General features: G+C 38.8%; 1 protein-coding gene across 3 annotated transcripts in view; it reads left to right on the top strand.

Annotated features, from left to right (window-relative positions):
* Window positions 1-7,203: 7,203 nt before the first annotated feature.
* Window positions 7,204-22,073, top strand: part of LOC137623863 (tripartite motif containing 13-like) — a 101,722-nt gene continuing 86,852 nt past the window's right edge. For 2 of the 3 annotated variants that reach the window (XM_068354675.1, XM_068354680.1), the window contains exon 1: window positions 7,204-7,346. The gene's annotated coding sequence lies outside the window, so the exon portion shown is untranslated. The remainder of the gene's footprint in view (window positions 7,347-22,073) is intronic. The other variant, XM_068354672.1, reaches the window with a different exon arrangement.

The following is a 22,073-nucleotide window of genomic DNA, read 5'->3' as shown; positions in this document are numbered from 1 at the left end:
TTTACAAAGTGGCTGATCTAGTATACGCTAAGGTAGATATTCTAACTGGGTTTACAAGTGACTGATCTAGTCTACATTAAGGTAGACATTCTAACCGGGTTTACAAAGTGGCTGATCTAGTCTACGCTAAGGTAGATATTCTAACCGGGTTTACAAAGTGGGTGATCTAGTTTACGTTAAGGTAGACATTCTAACCGGAGCAAATTACAAATCATGCCAACGTTTCAAGTACCCATACGAGATAATTGAGGTAATATTTGGTAATGAGGTCCAGGTAAAAGATAAGAATGACAGGTCGATAGCACAAGTAACTCATAGAGATAAGACAAAACCCAGAAGCATTCCCAGTATGAAGGCCCATGATCTGGATAATGGCGGATGTACAATGAAGGGAAGTTTTAATGAAAAGGTGGTTGTACATAGGTTCACAGTAAATGGGTAATCATGTGTAAAGTACAGCAGGCGTGGATCTAATCACCAGGTGAAGCTTAGACGTAAACAATGAATTTCTTGTTCAGAAATTATCTTTATTATCTGATTGGAATATGTTGCCTATATAAATTTTCTATATTGACGGTGATTATCCATGATAGGATTATTTATCTTTAAATAGAAAATAAAGATGCCTTATTGTATTGGAAATAAATGTCCAAATCAATTGTTCATGTCCATCAAGAAAATACATTTCATAGTCTCACTTAGGAATAGTGATATACAATTATGCTTGTTTGCTTACATTTTATCATTTTCACAAAGCACTAAAAGAAACAATACTATATATATATATATATATATATATATATATATATATATATATATATATATATATATGTAAACTAAATATTTACAATAATAGGCTAATGTCCACTGCGTTAATATATTTCCTAGTCTCAATAAACAATATTCCCATACACTTATTCTTTTTTTCCTTATATTTATAATTTTACCAACACATTGAAGAGAACACACTAGTAGGCCTACATACACCGAACCAAACATGAGAACACACCAGTAGGTCTAACTAGACTGAGCCGAATGTGGGAACACATGATTGGGCCTACCTGGACCGAACCGAATGTGAAAACACACCAGTAGGTCTAACTAGACCGAGCCACACTTGAGAACACACCAGTAGGCTTACCTAGACCGAACCAGACGTGAGAACACACTTGTAGGTCTAACTAGACCGAGCCCAACATGAGGACACACCAGTAGGCCTACCTAGACTAAACCAAATGAGAAAACACACCAGTAAGTCTAACTAGACTGAGCCAAACGTGAGAATACACCATTAGGTCTACCTCTACTAAACCGTACGTGAGAACACACCAGTAGGTCTAACTAGACCGAGCCACACTTGAGAACACACCAGTAGGCCTACCTAGACCAAACCAAAAGTGAGAACACACCATCAGGTCTAACTAGACCGAGCTTAATATGAGAACACACCATAGGCCTACCTAGGCCTACCTAGACTAAACCAAATGAGAAAACACACCAGTAAGTCTAACTAGACTGAGCCAAACGTGAGAATACACCATTAGGTCTACCTCTACTAAACCGTACGTGAGAACACACCAGTAGGTCTAACTAGACCGAGCCGAACATGAAAACACACCAGTAGGCCTACCTAGACCAAACCAAACGTGAGAACACACCATCAGGTCTAACTAGACCGAGCTTAATATGAGAACACACCATAGGCCTACCTAGATCGAACCGAACGTGAGAACACACCAGTAGGAGAACTAGACCAAGCCGAACGTGAGAACACATATGCGTTGTAAGCCTGTTGCGAAGCGTTCATTACCTGAAGATATATATATATATATATATATATATATATATATATATATATATATATATATATATATATATATATATATATATATATATATAATTTCTATACGGTAATTTTTCTCCTGAAAATTTCTCCCAACTATCTCTATCTAACCAGTCTTCTGTCTTCTTAATAAACCTTAACAAGAAATTATATTCCCTACAATTCCCATCCCACGTAAGTGGGGTACGATATTCATTATTAATTCTTTTCACTAATAATATTACCTTTATGTTAAATATTGACCACAAAATAAAAAAACAACTCTCTTTAAAATGTTCTTTATTGTTATAATTAGACTGTTTCTCTTTCCCAAGATTTCGCATTGCTGTAATAACATCACCATTAAAAATTTTGAGAACCAAATTTACGTTTAGTTTTCCAAATGTGGATGGCCGTAATGCTTTCATTGCTAACTTCTAATGACTTCCAAAGAGCAAATGACACATTTGGTTCGTTGCAATTTTGGAAATACAATGGTTTTGTCATCATCGTTAAGACCCAACCAAATATTTGTAACGCTTCTATGTGAACACGGTGTCAAACATGAAAAACAAATTTATTATTATTATCATTACTCGTTAAGCTACAACCCCAGTTGGAAAAGCAAGATGCTTTTAAGCCCAAGGGCTCCAACAGGGAAAAATAACCCAGTGAGGAAAGGGAAGGATTAACGATATGAGAAGTAATGAACGATTAAAATGAAACATTTCAAAAACATTAACAACATTTTAAAAAAGATATTTCATACATAAACTATAAAAAGACTTATGACAGCCTGTTCAACATAACATTTGCTGCAACTTTTGAAGTTCTACTGATTCAATTATCGCATTATTATTATTATTATTATTATTATTATTATTATTATTATTATTAAGCTACAACCCTAATTTGAACGGCAGAATGCTTTAAGCCCAGGGGCTCCAACAGGGAAAATAGCCCAGTGAGGAAAGGAAACAAGGAAAAATAAAATATAAGAGTAACATCAAAATAAACATCTATATAAACTATGCAAACTTTAACAAAACCATAGGAAGAGAAAGAAGATAGATTAGTGTGCCCGAGTGTACCCTCAAGCAAGGGAACTCTAACCCAAGACAGTGGAAGACCATGGTACAGAGGCTATGGCACTACCCAAGACTAGAGAACAATGGTTTGATTTTGAAGTGTCCTTCACCTAGAAGAGCTGCTTACCATAGCCAAAGAGTCTCTTCTACCCTTAATTATAGTGATTACTTTAAATCATTTATCCCAAACCTATAGATACTTTTTTTTTTATAACATTTTGGCTTTATAATTTTTTTACAGGAATAATACGAACCACATAAAGAGATTTGGACATGACAGCCCTTACTATGAAGACCTGCTTCAGAAATATATCTAAAAATACCGCTGGCATAGTACAACGCATCCTGCCTCAGAACCTTGGCAAGGATGAACCTGCCATCCTCACCTCGAGCCTCAAACACAGGGGGCGGAATTAGAGCAGGCCTTATGAGACAAATATCCCGGGCCCCTCCTACATTTAGGGGTGCCACCCCCCCCCCCTTTGGCCTCCATCTACAACACAGAAGTTAAATCTAAAGCAGCAATACTTGTTCTCCTGTCTGGTCTTCAGCTTCTGACTCTCATCTTAATTTGTTGGACAGGAACTTACGGTCTATTGAATTTCTTATTCCTGATCTAGATAATCATTTCTGGCACCGTCGTTCAATTAGTTCGTTATGCATGTTGCACAAGATTTTTCATAATTCTGATCATCCTTTACATTCAGATCTTCTCAAGACAGTTCCATCCCGTTCGTAATACTAGACATGCAGTTAATTCTAATAATCAAGCCTTCTCCACCATGAGGCTCAATACTACATAGTATTCTATTAGTTTTATTTCAGCCGTGACCAAGTTGTGGAATGATCTTCCTAATCGGGTAGTTGAATTGGTAGGACTTCAAAAGTTCAAACTTGTAGCAAATGTTTTAATGTTGAACAGGCTGACATAAGTCTCTATAATTCTTATATGAAATATCTGTTAGAATATTGTTAGTTTTTTTTATATATATTTTATTAATTGTTAATTATTTCTCATATCCTTTATTTATTTCATTATCTGCTTTCCTCACTGGGCTATTTTTCCCTGTTGGAGTCCTTGGGCTCATAGCATCTTGCTTTTCCAACTATGGCTGTAGCTTTGATAATAATAATAATAATAATAATAATAATAATAATAATAATAGGAAAAATGGAGTTAGCATTCTTATTATCGTTCATCCAAGGTTGACTTGCTCAAAACTGACTTAGTACCATAAAATGCATAGATTAACACAAGAGAATATTCACATACTACTAGGTAGTAGGTTGGCCAGGGCACCAGCCACCCGTTGAGATACTACCACTAGAGTTATTGGGTCCTTTGACTTGCCAGACAGTACTACATTGGATCCTTCTCTCTGGTTACGGTTCAATTTCCCTTTACCTACAAATACACCAAATAGTCTGGCATATTCTTTACAGCTTCTCCTCTGTTCTCATACACCTGACAACACTGAAATTACTAAAACAATGCTTCCTCACCCAAGGGGTTAACTACTGCACTGTAGTTGTTTAGTGGCTACTTTCCTCTTGGTAAGGGTAGAAGAGACTCTTTAGCTAAGGTAAGCAGCTCTTCTAGGAGAAGGACACTCCAAAATCAAACCATTGTTCTCTAGTCATGGGTAGTGCTATAGCTTCTGTACCATGGTCTTCCACTATCTTGGATTAGAGTTCTCTTGCTTGAGGGTACATTCGGGCACACTAGTCTATCTAATTTCTCTTTTTCTTCTTTTGTTAAAGTTTTTATAGTTTATATTGAAGTATTTATTTGGATGTTGCTGTTCTTAAAATATTTAATTTTTCCATGTTTCCTTTCCTCACTAAGCTATTTTCTCTATTGGGGCCCCTGGGTTTATAGCATCCTGCTCTTGCAACTAGGGTTGTAGCTCAGCAAGTAATAATAATAATAATAATAATAATAATAATAATACAGACTGATGTTCAAAGTTATTACCGCAACTATGTTTATATGATATAAGAATAATAATTTATATCAGAAAGATAACGCATGGCGAAAACACCAACAGCGCTCTTCCAGAGTTCAAATTTACGCGCCGGCAGCCGAGCAACGGAAATTGTTGAATTTCTGCTTCATAATTTCTAGCAGTGTTTTAATATTGTGTAGATGAAAACAAAGAAAATTTGTAAATATTTTAAACAGAGCAAATTCGTGACGTTTTGTGTTCATTTATCGTTAGGTATACCGGTAGCATACGTATATACACAATTATATTCCTGTCTAATACATTAGAGACGTATCACGTGACTTTGGCCTTGAGAAGTTGAACACGTGTCATTCTCACCAGTGTTGCCAGCTTATCCCACGCGCTAGATCTAGTGCAATTGCATCACAAATAGCGCACAGATTTTGTATTTTGCGCATCGCGCGTTTTGTAGCGCAAATTTAATTGTTTTGATGCATTTCATATATATATATATATATATATATATATATATATATATATATATATATATATATATATATATATATATATATATATATATATATATATATATATATATATATATATATATATAAGGTGGAGAAATTCAATATCCCAAGTTAAAGTTGTTCTGGACAACACACACACACACACACACACACACTCTCTCTCTCTCTCTCTCTCTCTCTCTCTGGAACACTATTGCCTTGAATGTCCACTTGTTAGTGATATATTACCCCCAAAGACTCACAGTAGTCGATATACGTAAAAAGTTATTGACAGATAATAATTTGCTCGATGAAATTCTCATGCACCATCCTCACTTTGGTGGATACTGAATAATTAACTGTTTTGTCATATTAACTAAAGATAGGTACAACTTACCTACGAAATCAAACTAAATTCTATTTAGTATTCCATATGAATCCATTTGTATAACCTTTCATGTGTAGAAATGAACAATATTATTTCTAATATGTACTAAATGTCTTTCTATAGTTTATTTTGTATTCCTTCGTATAACCTTCAATATATACTGTAGATGTGGACAATATTATTTTTAATATGTACTTGAATATCCGTCTGTACTTTATTCTTTACTCTTTTGGCATAACATAATTACGATGTAGATCTAAACAATATTACTGTTACCATGTACTCAAATGTCAGACGCCAATGGGCTCAAAAAATCGATTAAAACTCTCTCTCTCTCTCTCTCTCTCTCTCTCTCTCTCTCTCTCTCTCTCTCTCTCTCTCTCTCTCTCTCTCTCTCTCTCTCTCTCTCTCCCCCAATGTAATATTTACAGTAGTTTTACAGAATACATCACTGTCGTCTATTTTTCATTACAAATATTGATGAATCATATTCCTCAAGTCCGTAGTTAAAGCTTGAACCGTGGTTTAAACCTGGGGCAATTCTATGATGCAATAGCCTACGGGTAGCCTACCTGGATTGAACGGTAGACTGAGTGAAGGCCTATTCACACGACCCGTTTTCTTTCCGACAGGCTGGCCGTCGGTTAACCGGCGTCTAGCTTTCTTGCGTGTATTCAAATGCAACTGTTCACACGACCCGTCAGGCCGACGGCGGCCCTCGGACGTCAGCTGTCCGAGTCGGCCGGGCTTTCTTTCCAAGAAACCTCGCCCGGTTTGACGGACGTTAGCCATCCGTCCCAACCAATGGGTGGATGATGTTGTGTGTAAACGAGGACCTGTATCGTACCCGTTCGTTTCGTGGCCTACAACCCCGACTTTTCCTCATAGTATAGAGTCATAGAAATTAATTAGTTTGTTGTTGACACCATGTATTAGAGGTTAATTGAACCTTTGCAAGGGTGTGAGATATTTGACATGGCAAACAAGATGTATAGAAATAATTTACATAAACAAAAGAGAGGCATTAAATAAAACAGGTAAGTTTATCGCAATTTTAGTATTCTTGGCATGGTGCATATAGCATTATGAAGTTGTATAACTTATTTTATCAACACAGTCATCAACCAACATCTTAGTGTCAAAATTATCGTAATTTACTCGGTCCTAACGTGACAGAGTCTAAGTAAACAATAAAAACCGCGCGCTGGTAAACGGATACGGAACGCCTCGTGTGAATGTTTCGACGGCGGTTAGCCAACACCCAGCCTGTCGGAAAGAAAACGGATCGTGTGAATCGGCCTTCAGCCGTCATTCGTATCCAACATTCACAATAATTGCTTGGTTGCCCTTGACTCTGTTATTAGTAGTTCATCCTCTATGCGAAGTATAACATCATAAAAATCCATATACAAGGAGATAACTCTTCCTAGCGCATTTCAGATCTCAATCTAGCTCATTTATGTCCAACACAGTTGGCAACACTGATTCACACAGTGAGAGTGAGTCAGTACTCGAGACGATAGCCTTCACAGTAACTCACTAGAAAACTGCAAGTGCTTGTGCTCATTTAGCGTTGTATGTGTGACGAAATTGAATGTAAGTATTTATATTAGCATTTACTTGTCTCTTGCTTTTGTTCATATGAATAGTGTGTTTAAACTTGAACCATTTGTGAGTTTGGTAAGCAGCTCTTCTAGGAGATGGGCATTCCATAATCAAACCATTGTTCTCTAATCATATGTAGTGACATATCCTCTGTACCATGGTCTTCCACTGTCTTGGGTTGGAGTTCTCTTGCTTGAGGGTACACTCGGGCACACTGTTCTATCTTATGTCTTATTTCTCTACCTCTTTTTTTGTTGGAGCTTTTAGTTTTTAAAGTGATATTTATTTTAATATTGTTGCTCTTCTTAAAATATTTTATTTTTCCTTTCCTCACTGAGCTATTCTCCCTGATGTAGTCCCTGGGCTTAAAGCATCCTGCTTTTCGAACTAGGGTTGTAGCTTAGCAACTAATAATAATAATAATAATAATAATGAGTTATTTTGTCGTTTTGTTATCCGGTAGCCTACTCACGATTTTGTTTTATTAGCCGATGTTGATAACAACCATAATGTAGGTTACAGTGTTACATTCCTTTGCGTGAAATTGAATTAAAATTTAAACATGCTCGTAACCTCGTAGTTGGTACGGATTTTTATTTCGTTTTTCCTGGGGGAAGGGAGTTTTGTGCTGTTGATTATAGGTTAAAGACATGAAATATTTTATCTTTTCCTCTGAACATAAAGGAGTAATGCAGTTTTGGTGTTTAAGCCGAATCAACACTCCCATGGCAACTGATACGGTTGTTGAACTGATTGATGTGTTTAATACTGATAAGCAAGAAATACCTTGGTCTTGATTACAGCGCGGGAACCCCAATCTCTACAGGACCTCCACTGTCGTTTTATCTTATTCGTTCAGAGTATTTAAAGTTTCATGTCTCAGTTTTCATTTACTGTTAAATCGTCACTGTCAAAAGACTCATGAAATAAGAAAGTTTTCAGTTTCCTCTTGAAAGCCTTAATGTCTTCAATCATTCGAATGTTTCGTGGGAGCTTATTATATAGTCTCGGGGCCGCATATTTAAAGGCTCTGGAGCCTACAGTAGAGATATATATCTAGGTTCCTATAGTTTGAAGCCATCTGTAACTATTCTCGTGTCGACACGATTTGTTGACTGCGCAATATGTAGCAATATTCTTAAGTATTTTGGACGACCGGTTCTGATAACTTGGTGGGTTATTGTACATATTCTAAATTCAATTCTCGCTTTAATCAGCAGCCAGTGTAAATCAATTAGCGCAAGGGTGATCCTTTCTCTAAGTGGGACACCTTTTATCAGTCTTGCTCCTCTGTTTATTATGTTTTGTAATTTTTAAGTTGCACTTTAGGTAAATCGTAGTCTATAGAGTTGCAGTAGTCAATCCTTGTAATAACACAGTTTATCACAAGTTTCTATACAGAATTTTCGTCCAGGTACTTTTTTTTTATAAACGCAATATTTCTTAGATGATAAACAACAGTTTTTATTACATTACATATTCGGGCATTTAGAGACAGGTTACAGTCAAGAAATACACATAGATCTCGAACTTTACTAGATATCGGCACCAAGTCATATGTTCATTTGAATATCACCTAAGTTTCTCAAGCTGTTTCTCTTGCCCACCACCATGAATTCAGTTTTGTTCTCATTTAATTTTAGTTGTTTAAAGGACATTCATTCTCTAACACTATCAATAATTCGGTTTAGAGTTTCAGTAGTGTCATGTATATCATTTATGGAGAAGTAAAATTGTGTGTCATCTGCAAATAGTTTAAACTTCACGGCCTGCCTATGTAGTATTTTCGATAGACCAATAGTATAGATGCAGAATAAGATTGGGCCAAGTACACTCCCCTGGGGTACCCCTCTGTTCAAGGGTTCATATGATGAATAAGAGTTTCCAATTTGTACACAGTAATTTCTACCAACCAAGTAGTCTTTTAGGTATTCAAAAGCTTTATCTTCAACGCCGATGGACCGTAGATCATTTAGTAGCAGTTCATGCATACCTGTATCAAAAGCAGCACTGAGATCGAGCAATATTAAAATACCACATTTATTTTCATCCATCATTTCTAGCATTTCATTTACAACAGAGCAGATGGCTGTCTCTGTAGAGTATAGTTTTCTCTAAGCAGATTGGTTGTCAGGCAAAGCTTCTATTACTTCTAAGTGACTGACTAGTTGTTCAAGAATTACATATTCAAGCACTTTTGAGGCAAAAGATAGATTTGAAATAGGTCTATATGAGCTTAATTCCTGGTGGTCCAGTGCATTTTTCAGAACTGGTGTGACTATAGCCGTTTTCTCAGATTTAGGAAACTTACATTCATCAATAGGCTACTTGCATTTGCTATTCTCATTATTATTTCGGATAGACTAGAAAAGTCTCTCTCTCCAATTACTTCAGATATTGGCAAATCACGATCGTGCAGTTTGTTTTCTTTGCTCTTGATAATTCTGGTGATGTCATCTTATGTTATGTTGTTAAATCGTATTAATTTCGTCTGTGTGCCTGGTGTATCATTAATATGATGTTGAGTATTTACAAATGACCTGGTTATGTTTTCAATTTTGTTTTTGAAGAATACTAGAAAATTATTTGCTAGTTCCTGGTCACTGTATCCGTCTGGTAGCTTCTTTTCTTTTACATTTCCCATTATACCATTCAGGAGACGATATAACTTATTTATGTCTGTTGCTGCTTCGAGGATCTTTCTCTTATAGTATTCACTTTTTTTCCTTCATAGTAGGTAGTTATATTGACACGCAGAAGTTTTGTATTCTACCCAAGTACTTTCAGCTTTTAATCTATTCCACTTTCTTTCTTTACGTCTTTTTTCCCTCTTTTTTACCAAAATCTCTCCATCAAACCAAGGAGATTGGTCTTTTATGGTTATAGTCTTTTCCATCGGTGGGCACATGATATCATACTCACTTTTACTTACTTTATTATAAGTGGTCATAAGACAGTTAGCACACTTAGCACCGAACAGATGTTGGTCATCATGATCACAGGGAATGTTGATAGCATCATTTATTTTCTTTGTAACTTCTTCAATAAATACGGTAGGAGAAAAATTTGATTTATGTCTAAAGTTTATTTTCTTTACTAATGCGTGTTTCTGTATACTCTGTAGAGGTAGACTAAACGTAATAAGTTTGTGTACTGGGGAGATGGTACATTTCTCTTCGACTTTTATATCAGATACAATATTATTCTTGTCATCACTTAGAACTAAGTCTAGCGTATGCCCAGTTAAAGTAGTTGTTCAGTTGACATTATTCACTAGTCGATATGATTCTAGTAACTCACTAAACGCCAAAGCGTCGGGATTTGATACGTCATCCATCCAAAAACTCAAGTCTCCACATTTAAATAACTCGTTTTTTTCCATGATAATCAATGATAGCACCGAATTCTTCAATAAAGATACTAATGTTTTTTCTAGGAGGTTTGTAGATTGTTACAAAGGATATTCTTCTATTTTTTGGCGTAAATTTTGTTTCTATATTCAAAGCTTGTTACACTAATTCATTTCAACGTTTTGAGATTTGAGTAGCTTTTATGAATAAAGAGTCCGACACCCCCACCAGACCTACCTTCTCTCGGTATGTGAAAGAAGGCAGGTGGGGGGGGGGGCGTCATTTCAGTGATCTTTGCCTTGTCAAAGTTATTTAGCCATGTTTCAGATAATCCTAGTGTATCTAAATATTTCTCATTTATCAATTATCGAATTTGAACAGTCTTATTACCTACAGATTGTATATTTACATAGCCACAATTTATGACATCCCTAGTAACAATGATCAGTATTTTCCGCTAGTCTTCTCAATTCCAAGTCAAAAGCAATGCAGTCTCTAGAATTTACTGTATGGTCACTTTCTCTTGCGTAGGGAACAAAAGACAAAAGAAAGACTGGCTGCATCTCTATCTCTGCAGAACTGTCTAGAGATGACGGCAGGCATTAATAAATCCCCGGATATGTACATGGTCATGGCCAAAATGCATTTGGCTACCGTGGTCGAGGACCTGTATGGCTTTGTCAAAGCCAGAGGAGCATGTAAGGAGTTCGTGTTTGATTCTGCAACAGTAAATCGTGAACCCAGGAAGCTGATAGCTTCCCATATCTGGGGTAAAGACCTCTTACCCGAGTGAAGCAGTCAAGGAAGTTGTAGACAAGGCCACCACGGAGAATAGAAACCTTCTCCAGAAGTGGGGCATGTCAGCGAAGAGGAAGTCTTCTCCGGATGAGGGTCCCCAGCCTAAGAGGAAGACAAAAAGACCTAGGTTACTCTCTCGCCCTGCCAGACAGTAACAACAACATCCCACAGTTGCCATGACCGCGATGCCCCAGATGGTGGCTCAACCCCCAACAACCTATCAGATGGTGCCTCAGCAGCTGGTTGCCCAGTCACCAGCATTCAACCCTGCGTTCGAGAGGCAGACCACTACCCTTCGTCCCAAGGGTAGAGGGTCTAAATGGGGCTCCTCTAGATAACCCCCCCCCAGAGGTAAAGGTGGTAAGGAAGGACGCGGTCAAGGAGGTAAATCCTCTTGAAATCAGAAGCAACGAGTTGCTTCAGGTAGGAGGGAGGCTCCAACAATTTCAGGATCATTGGACCTGCGATCCTTGGGCCCACAGCCTAATCAAGAACGGACTTGGATGGAGCTGGAGCGAGGCTCCACCACCATTTCCTCAATTCTTCCAACACTCTCCCCTCCCTTGCTGGAAGAATACACCCGAGAGCTTTTGAGCAAGCGGGTGATAAGGAGAGCAAAGTCCATCAAATTCCAAGGAAGGCTGTTCTGTGTTCCCAAGGACTCGGAAAAACTCAGTCATTCTGGACTTGTCGCCACTAAACAAGTTCATAGAAAACAACAAGTTCAGGATGTTAACCCTTCAACACATAAAGACCCTGTTACCTAAAGGGGCGTACACAGCCTCGATAGACCTGGTAGATTCCTACTGGCATATTCCAGTCAACCGCCCCCTCTCCTCCTACCTAGGATTCAGGCTACAGAAGAAGAAGTACGTCTTCAGAGCCATGCTCTTCGGACTAAACATAGCCCCAAGGATTTTTACAAAACTTGCAGACGCAGTCGTTCTACAACTACGCCTAGAGGGTGTCCAGGTAGTAGCTTACCTGGACGATTGGCTGGTGTGGGCAGCATCCAGGACGGAGTGTATGCAAGCATCCAAGAAAGTGATCCAGTTCCTGGAACATCTGGGATTCAAAATCAACGTCAAGAAGTCTCGATTATCTCCAGCTCAAGAGTTTCAATGGCTCGGAATCTATTGGAACTTAAAGTCACACTGTCTCTCCATTCCCCCAGGGAAGAGGGGAGAGATAGCAGGATCTGTCAAGAGACTACTGAAATCCGATAGGATCTCAAGACGCCAACAGGAAAGAGTACTGGGCTCTCTCCAGTTTGCATCAGTGACAGACCCAGTGCTAAGAGCACAGCTAGATGATGCGTCAGGAGTCTGGAGAAGATACGCATCAAACGCTCGAAGAGATCTAAGAAGACCGATAACAACCCTACTACGATCACTTCTCAAGCCATGGTTGAAGGCCAAGAACCTAAAGAGGACCGTGCCCTTGCAACCACCTCCACCTTCAATCACCATCCATACGGATGCCTCGAAGGAAGGATGGGGAGATCACTCCCATCAACGGAAAGCCCAAGGGACCTGGTCTTCTCTATTCAAGACCTTCCAATCAACATTTTGGAGGCCATGGCAGTCTTTCTGATGCTGAAGAAACTCTCCCCACGCAAATCAGCCCATATAAGACTGATCCTAGACAGCGAGGTGATAATGAGATATCTGAATCGTCAAGTCTCGAGATCGCCCCAAATCAACCAAGTGATTTTGTCCATCTTCCGCCTAGCAGAAAAGAAGAGATGGCATTTGTCAGCAGTTCATCTTCAAGGGTTCCGCAATGTGACGGCAGACGCTCTATACAGGCTCACGCCGATAGAGTCAGAATGGTCCCAAGACGCAGACTCATTCTCCTTCCTCTTAACGAACTGCAGATCGACCTCTTTGCGACAAGCGACAACAAGAAGCTACCTCGTTATATGGCCCCATACGAGGACCCTCTAGCGGAAGTGACGGACGCCATGTCCCTTGACTGGAACAGATGGAACCCGATCTACCTGTTCCCTCCGACCAATCTCTTAATGAAGGTCCTCAACAAGCTGAGATCCTTTCGGGGAACGGCAGCTCTGCAACTGGTTCCTTCTAGTACTGGAACTGAAGCTGAGGCTGGTCCCTCTGCCGGACCCAGCACTGTCTCAACAGGTCCAGAAGTCGACTGTCTTCGCTTCATCACAGAGAACCCAAAGCCTTCATCTCATGATTTTCTCTCCTTAGCAGTAAAGAAAAGATTTGGGATCTCGAAAGGCAGTATAGACTTCTTAGAAGAATATAAGTCTAAGGCAACCAGAAGACAATATGAATCATCTTGGAAAAAGTGGGTTGGTTTCATCAAAGCAAAAGGACCAAAAGAAATCTTAATGGACTTCTGTCTGTCCTTCTTTATCCACCTTCATAGACAAGGTCTGGCAGCCAACACGATAACTACATGTAAGTCAGCTCTGACTAGACCTCTACTATACGCCTTCCAAGTAGACCTGTCAAACGAAATCTTTAACAAAATCCCTAAGGCATGTGCTAGACTTAGGCCTGCAGCCCCTCCGAAGCCCACTTCATGGTCCTTGGACAAGGTCCTACACTATGCTTCAACAGTGAACAATGTGGATTGCTCTCTGAAAGACTTGACTCAAAGAGTCATTTTCCTGTTTGCTATAGCCTTGGGGACCAGAGTTAGTAAAATAGTGGCCCTATCCAGAGATGAGGGCCATATTCAGTTCACAGGAGTGGGAGAACTGAATCTTTCTCCTGATCCAACATTTCTCGCTAAAAACGAGCTACCCACCAAGAGATGGGGTCCCTGGAAAATCTGCCCTCTGAAGGAAGATGTGTGGCTGTGTCCAGTGGAGTGTCTAAAGGTCTATCTTCGAAGAACTTCAGACTTCAGGGGAGGACAGCTCTTTAAAGGAGAAACTTCAGGATCAAACCTATCCCTAAAACAACTGAGGGTGAAGATCACCTATTTTATTCGCAGAGTGGATCCTGACAGTACACCTGCAGGTCATGATCCAAGGAAAATTGCTTCATCACTGAACTTTTTTCAGTATATGGACTGAGCGTCTTCGCTCATAAACTGGATGGAAGTCATCCAGAGTGTTCTACAAGTATTATGCGAAGTGCAAGAACTCAAGCGTTACGTGGTGGCGGCAGGTAGTGTACTAAAACCTGTCGTCTAGTGCTGCGATGAACAGTGAATTGATTGGGACGATCAATTTTACGGGTGAAGGTGTTGACACCTCTCAGTGCAATACTTTTGAAGTGAGTGTCACCATGGTGACACTAAGGACTGTTCTAATTATTTGAGGTGAAGGAACATATAGATAACACTTTTGCCGTGTGTACTTACACAGTGTGAATAGATTTTCAACATCACAGAAATTCATATTAGGAAATTTATAAAATTTTCAAATTCATGGTGGCATTAATAAAACTTTCCCTTTCAGGTGAAGACAAAAATTTTCTGTGTTATGATTGATTGATATGTTTCTTATTATATATATTAACATTTATGTTACACATGCTACTTTATGTTGGTCATTTATTGCCAATAAATACTATTAATATGTATTTGCGTCTTATTTCGCCCTACAATTGATTTTTAATAAAATATATCCGAGTTTTCTTACCCTTAATAAAACTGCATATATTTACTTATGAACAATACGTATAGCTAATACCCTTGTTCTTACATGTGATAAAAACATTATCTGGTAATGTTTTGATCCAATACGTTATACAAACAGTGAGACTCTTGTATAACTATCTAATACTATAGCCCAACACTATATACAAGTTGCAAGACTCCTGTATGTAGTTGATGCTATGTTTATTCATACATTATATGCAAACCTTGAGACTCCTTTCCTACGTCTAGTATGACTCTTCCCTGCAGGGGGCAGGAAGCACTATCATGGTTTATGTTTAGCAATAATGACATATAACGGTAACGTCATATGTCTCAATGGTCTGGATGACCATGGGAAAAATTGTCCCAAGGTTAAGGCACTTTCAAAATCCACAGATACAGTACTTTCTAGTAAATCTCTGGTAAGCTTCTATCAGGACGACATAGCTTGAGCCCAAAAAAAGGATTTTGAGCGAAGCAAAAAATCTATTTTTGGGTGAGATAGCCATGTCGTCCTGATGGACCCGCCCTCCTTTTCTACAGAAAAGGCCTTGGTAGGATCCCTCCCGAAATTACTATATCTGTAGAACCATGCTCAATGCTACAAGGAATAAGCGCCATCTAGATACTCAATAGTAGTACGGGAGGAATGGTAACCTTGATAACGGCTCCCGTTCTATTTTGCCACTTTTCCCACTTGAAGCGTAAACGCTATTCGGGTGAAGATTGCTATGTGTCGTATCAAGATATACGTCCCCTGATTTATGCGATATCCTTAAGAGAAATTTTAAGGATATTCACGCCAGGAGTTAGAATTCTGGAGACCTAAAGGTAAATTCTCTGGGAATATCACTGTAGCAAATATCCCTTAAAAAGCTACTTATAGGAATGAAAATATGTAGGGAAATACCCCGTGGGCCAGGAGTGTTAAAAAAACAGACGGAAATAATGTAGCTTTTATGAAGTATTGTGAGATAAAATCAAAAGATTGGTTCAGTGTAGAACCCAAATCCTTATCCTATACAGAAGACGAGGGGTGGAATTAGAAAATCGAGGTCTTGAATCAATGGGAGGAGAAAATCAAAGGATTGCCCTTGTCTAGTATTAACGAAGCTTTTAATCGGACTCCAAATGGTATGCTATCACAGAATACAACAGGACATCATATTATAGAGATGGTTTTGCTATTTACTTGGATTTTTTCATTTTGAATAAGAATTAAAGTTATGTTTTATTTGCATGTATGCATCAAACACTTAATGCGCTTCGATTCTTATTTTAATATATTTCTCTCTTCTCTATCGATGGTTTTGTACATCCAAACAAACACAAAATATCCATATCTATAGGATTTCTCTGACCTCACCAACTCTTCTATTTTGATCGCATTGGCCTGTATTAATCTTCAGCCTTCAAAGAAGAAAGTCTTAATTGTAAAGAGAAGTCAGACTTGTCTACAATTCTTCACACAGTTCTCGTTTATCGAAAAGCACCTGGACTTTTAGGCATTTACTATGTAAGTTAATTCCTATTATTTTATTATTCACTTATAACGTCAAATATCAATGGAACTTTATGCATATAATTTTTCCTAGTTTATTGTGATTTTTCGTACATTATTTTCTGTCATTAGTGGCCGTCTGGGGCAAGACTGCCAATCTTACTCCCAACAAGGCTCCTTTCTCGAAATTGATTAGGTTACCAACAGTTCATTGACCCAGTATCTGAATTACAAGTAATTGATATAAATGTGCAAATTAAAACCAATAGCCAAGAGCTTTATCATTTGTAGTGTTCATTTTCTCTTTGCCGACATACTCTAATACACACACACACACACGCACACTGAATAATCCGAAGGACACTCCAATATCAAACCATTGTTTTCTCGTTTTGATTAATGCCATAGCCTCTGTACCATGGTCTTCCAATGTCTTGGGGGTAGAGTTCTCTTGCTTGAGGGTACACTCGGGCACACTATTCTATCTTATTTCTCTTCCTCTTGTTCTGTTAAAGTTTTATAGTTTATATAGGAGTTATTTATATTAATGTTGTTACTGTTCTTAAAATATATATATATATATATATATATATATATATATATATATATATATATATATATATATATATATATATATATATATATATATAAATATACTGCTGTATATATATATATATATATATATATATATATATATATATATATATATATATATATATATATATATAATATATATTAAAAGTCGTGAGTTTGAAGTGACCTAAAAATGCAACAAAAACAAAATTATTGCGTAGGGGAAAATGGTCCTAGTGTGTAGGGGAAAAGTAAAATTCTGAGTGGCAGCCCTAGTCGGAGATCTTAAAAACGTTCACAATCAACACCAACCCCAAAAAGTGGGGTGTATGAATAAGTAACAAAAGGGCCCGATTGTGTATTAGTGACTGAGGGTCTGAAATTTTTAAAGAATTCAACAGTTAGAGCATAAATATAGCAGTGACTTTTGTGTCATGTATATCTGTGGCCACCCACTAATAGGAGAATGTTTTGTTGGACACATAAACATATATATATATATATATATATATATATATATATATATATATATATATATATATATATATATATATATATATATATATATATATATATGTTTCTGTACATTAGCACAGTTATTTTGAATGATGATCTTGGATTTTTCACTTTTTTAACGAAATCTCTCCCATGTCATATGTAATTAATATTTCTTTGTTTTAATCCAAGACTTTGAACATCTTCATCCATTGCTTTATTAATAGTTGATGGAACTGATTCTTAGGTTTTTGTTAGAGGTTTACCATACTCTACAATTTGTAAAGTGTATGTACTTAGAAATACTTAGTGTAACTCACTACTTATCAAGAAAAGCCAGAAAAGTTACAGTATATTACTGCTTGGCCATTATGCTGCCCAATATACTATTTATTTTTTTTTCTAATTCTTTCAGGGTATGGAGTCGTCTGATTGTAAACTATGTGCTGAAACCTACAGTGAATCGATCAGGCCACGAGTTTTACAATGTGGCCATAGCTACTGTAGTGGCTGCTTGGAAAACCTGATCAAAGATGTCAAAATATCTTGTCCTACTTGTATGAAGGAACACCCATGTGTTTCAAGTTCAGATTTGCCTATCAACTATGATTTAGAACAGAGCATTTCAGATTTAAAACGATTAGGAGGATCTGGTCAGCCTAACAAATTCCAACCAAATATCAGGAAAAAAACTACACACAGGTTTATTGCTGAGCAGGTATCAAATGCAAAGGAATTACTGCTTTCTACCGAGGATATGGAGACTCAGCTAGAAACATATAGCAAGTTCCTGTATACTTACTTGGGAGATCAAGAGGAATTACATCGAAAGCTCCGTAACATGATGAAGTGGCATGAGAGCATCATCAAGAAAACCAAAAAGGAGACACAGAAAATTGCCGAATTGCAAGAAGACCTCAAAAATAATCATGAATCCCTTATTGAAATCTTACCAAGCATAACAAACGAATGTCATGAAGCGATGAACAGGAGTTCAGCAGATGACTTAGCCAAAGTTCTTGTGAACATGGATGTGCTTGGAAATATGGTTGAAAAATCAAAACTAGAGTTCCCAAATAGGGAATTAACTGCATGGCAAAAGGTAACCTTTCACTGTTTATTTTCTTGATAAAGCATTTGCATGAATAATAAACTTCCAAGAGTGAATTATCAAATTTTTTTTTTATTTTTAGTTGGAACATTATACAGTCAGGACTGGAGGTCATGATTATTTTTTCATTTAGCATTCCACAGTTAATGTTCATTTCACGTAGTTTCAATACTTTATGTTATTATCATTCATAAAATAAAAGAAAAATGGTCTAGTTTGAAGAGTAAACATTTTTACAGAAGATTTATGACAAAAATGAGAAAAATTACAAATATATTATCATTAAACATCACCAGTATAGGAAAGACATGGGAGTTGTTCCGACACTAAATTCAAACCCTCGCTATTTATAGGGACCTTACTTTCAGCGGAGCTGAAACTAGCCATAAGATTTTATAGCTAGGTATAAAGTGCCCTACCACTAGATAGCAATGGGGGATTTGTTAGGCAGGGTTGCCAGCCACCCCACTCACACACTTGTAATGTTTAGTCACGTATTATTTTAGGCTTGGTGAGAGTAGACGTCCATATTTCTCCTCCCCAGCTGTTTTTCTAGCCCTTGAAATATGTTTTTACGAGTATGTCTTGTTCTCTTGGGGAACTCCCTTCCCTTCCGCGGAACAGATTGTCCTGCCGAGGGAGTTTGCCTTTCATTCTTTTTGTTTTCTTCAGCATTACAACGTTCTTCTCCAATCGGCTAAGGCAGCCGATGTAGATGTGCAAAGCGATCTTTCCCGTAGATCAGCTGCCCCTGCCCTGTCACTGCCCTGTTCTCCGGCGCCTGTGGCAGCTCCTGATTGGCTCGATGACAACGACCTTTCTTCACGAGGGTTCGGTCTCTCTGAAAGTGTTACAGTTTATGCAACAATCTCTGCTTCTGCTCCTTTGCTCCTGATGCCATGTGTAAGAACGAGGGTAGTGGGATACTGGGTTCCTTTGGGCATTCCAGCCGGGATGACCCCAGAAACGAGCTTCGGTCACCTTTCCACAGATAGACCTCCATGCCAACCCTCAACTTGGATACGGATGTTAATGGAAAGGAGAGATCGCTGCCCGGAGGTACACCACCAGGTGTTGGTATTTTCCCCTCTGAGGGAAAGTCCCCCCACCAGTCACTGTTTGGCAATCTTCTTACTTGCGGAGAGAATGGCCGACATCAGCAACGGGGGTTGGTCAATTTTTCTTGTCTGTGGCAAAGACTTCCTTTACCTGTTAGGTCTTTCCTTCGGGCGATTCCTCTGGCGGGAATTGGATTCTTTTCCTTCTACGAGACACACTTTCTGCCAACAGTGGATACATCTCATAGGTCACCGTTTCACTTTGGTTCATCAAACCTGCAGCGGACTCTTTCGAATCCAACCTCTTCAAGGGCAGCCAGATACCAGGTAATTCGGCAAGAGGATTCTCCGTCTTCTTGTGGTCTTTACGTGACCCTGGCAGAAGAAGGATGACAAACAAGAATCTCCACCAGATTTGACGCTCCCTTCAAAGGCATCAAAGAAGTTGGGTGAGCCACAGGCTGTACCACTCAGCCTCCGGGCTCTGGTCAGAGTCCGAACAGCACAGTCCTTTAAAGTCTAGAGATGAGGGCAGCCTTCCTTACGAACAAGGAGTAATTCCTTCGGGGGAACTAAGATTCAAGCTTCGGCTACGTTTTTGAGGCAACACCTGATGTTGATCTTCAACTAGTCGATGGGAAACAGAGGGTGTGGCCTGGAGGTTGGGACTCTCCCTTTCAATGGAGAGTCCCTCCAACAGCCACTGGTCAGCAATCTTCCTGCTTGTGGGGAGAGTCGCCGACTGCAGCAGCAGATCTTGGACCTTTTTTCCCGTATGCGGGAAAGACTTCCTTCACCTGCAGGTCTCCCTCCAGGTGATTCCTCCAGTGGGAGTTGGATTCATCCACTCCCCTCCGAGGGAGAGTCCCTCCATCCAGCCACTGTTCAGCAATCTTCCTGCTTGCAGGAAGAATTGCCGACAGCGAGAAAGACTTCCTTCATCTGTTCGATCTTCCTTTTGGGGTATTCCTCCGGTGGGAATTGTATTCATCCATTCCCTGTCATTGCTCTTCGGAGCAGTCTTCGTCATCGGTAATCTTGTCTTCCCCATCAGATTCGTCTTGCCAAGTAGACTTGTCACACCCACCTGACCCGTCTACAACTCCTGACAAAGATTCCGAGAAATCCTGCGGGAAATGGAGTTGTCCATTTCCTGCCCTTGCTTCTCGGAGCAGGCTTCATCAGCGGTAATGAGACTCGTCCTACTCAGCTGACTTGTTTGTAAATCCCGACGAAGATCCCGAGAGAACTCCCTCCGCGACACAATCCATTATAACAGCCACATGTGAACGTCTTTTCCCAAAGCCGTATCTTTGCTGCGACTTCACGCCTGGAGACTATCCAGCTCCTTTCTGCAACAAGTTGCGAAGAGGATGCCTGGATACCATCTTACTGTAGATCTTCGGCTTCGGTCTACCATGCCAAGTGGACTGTACAGTAGTTGTTATCGTGGAAGGGTTATCTCTCCCTTCAATGCCACTATTCCAGCAATAGTGGAGTTCCTCGTTTACCTTTGGGAGGAAAGCTTCTCTTGGTCTTGGTGATGAAAGACCACCGCCATCACCTGTCCCCCGATAAGTCCTGCCTACATTACAAAGTGATGATATAACAGGTGTGTGTGTGTGTGTGTGAGAGCAGGGTAGCTGGCTCCCCCCCCCCCCAGCACTAACTATGAGGTGGGTGGTTACACCTCACTAAAAGTCTTATAACTAGTCTTCCAACTTCTCCAAAAGTATCATCCCAATCCCTATAAATAGCTACAGGTTTGTTTTGTTAAGAAAAATGCAAATTACTTTCAAATTTGTAATTTTCCTTACTCCATTTTATATTCACATAACACTAAACATTTTAACTTTCTCCCGGTAACTTTACATACCATGAAAAACCTATTGCTATCCCCATGACCCCATAATGGAATTGTACAAACTTCTCAACTTGCCCTTTCATCTCTGTCTTTTAACTATACCTAAAAATTCTTTTTTTCAGCTTATTATGTGAACGTATATTTGTTCGTGGTGTACCAATTTTCGTGGTCTTCTTGGGTGGACGAATCCACGAATTTAAAAATCCAACGAAAATTTTTATACACTGTCAGATTTTGGTATTGAACTTTGACACATTCGATTTGTGTTGGTGACCTACATTTTCTAAATCATTGTATTTTACTAATTTTTATTTGTTATTGTGAATATGTTTTATTTTGGTATGCAC

The sequence above is a fragment of the Palaemon carinicauda genome, chromosome 2 (genome assembly GCF_036898095.1).
Source record: "Palaemon carinicauda isolate YSFRI2023 chromosome 2, ASM3689809v2, whole genome shotgun sequence".
Lineage (NCBI taxonomy): Eukaryota > Metazoa > Arthropoda > Malacostraca > Decapoda > Palaemonidae > Palaemon > Palaemon carinicauda.
This window is presented reverse-complemented; position numbering and strand designations above follow the sequence as displayed.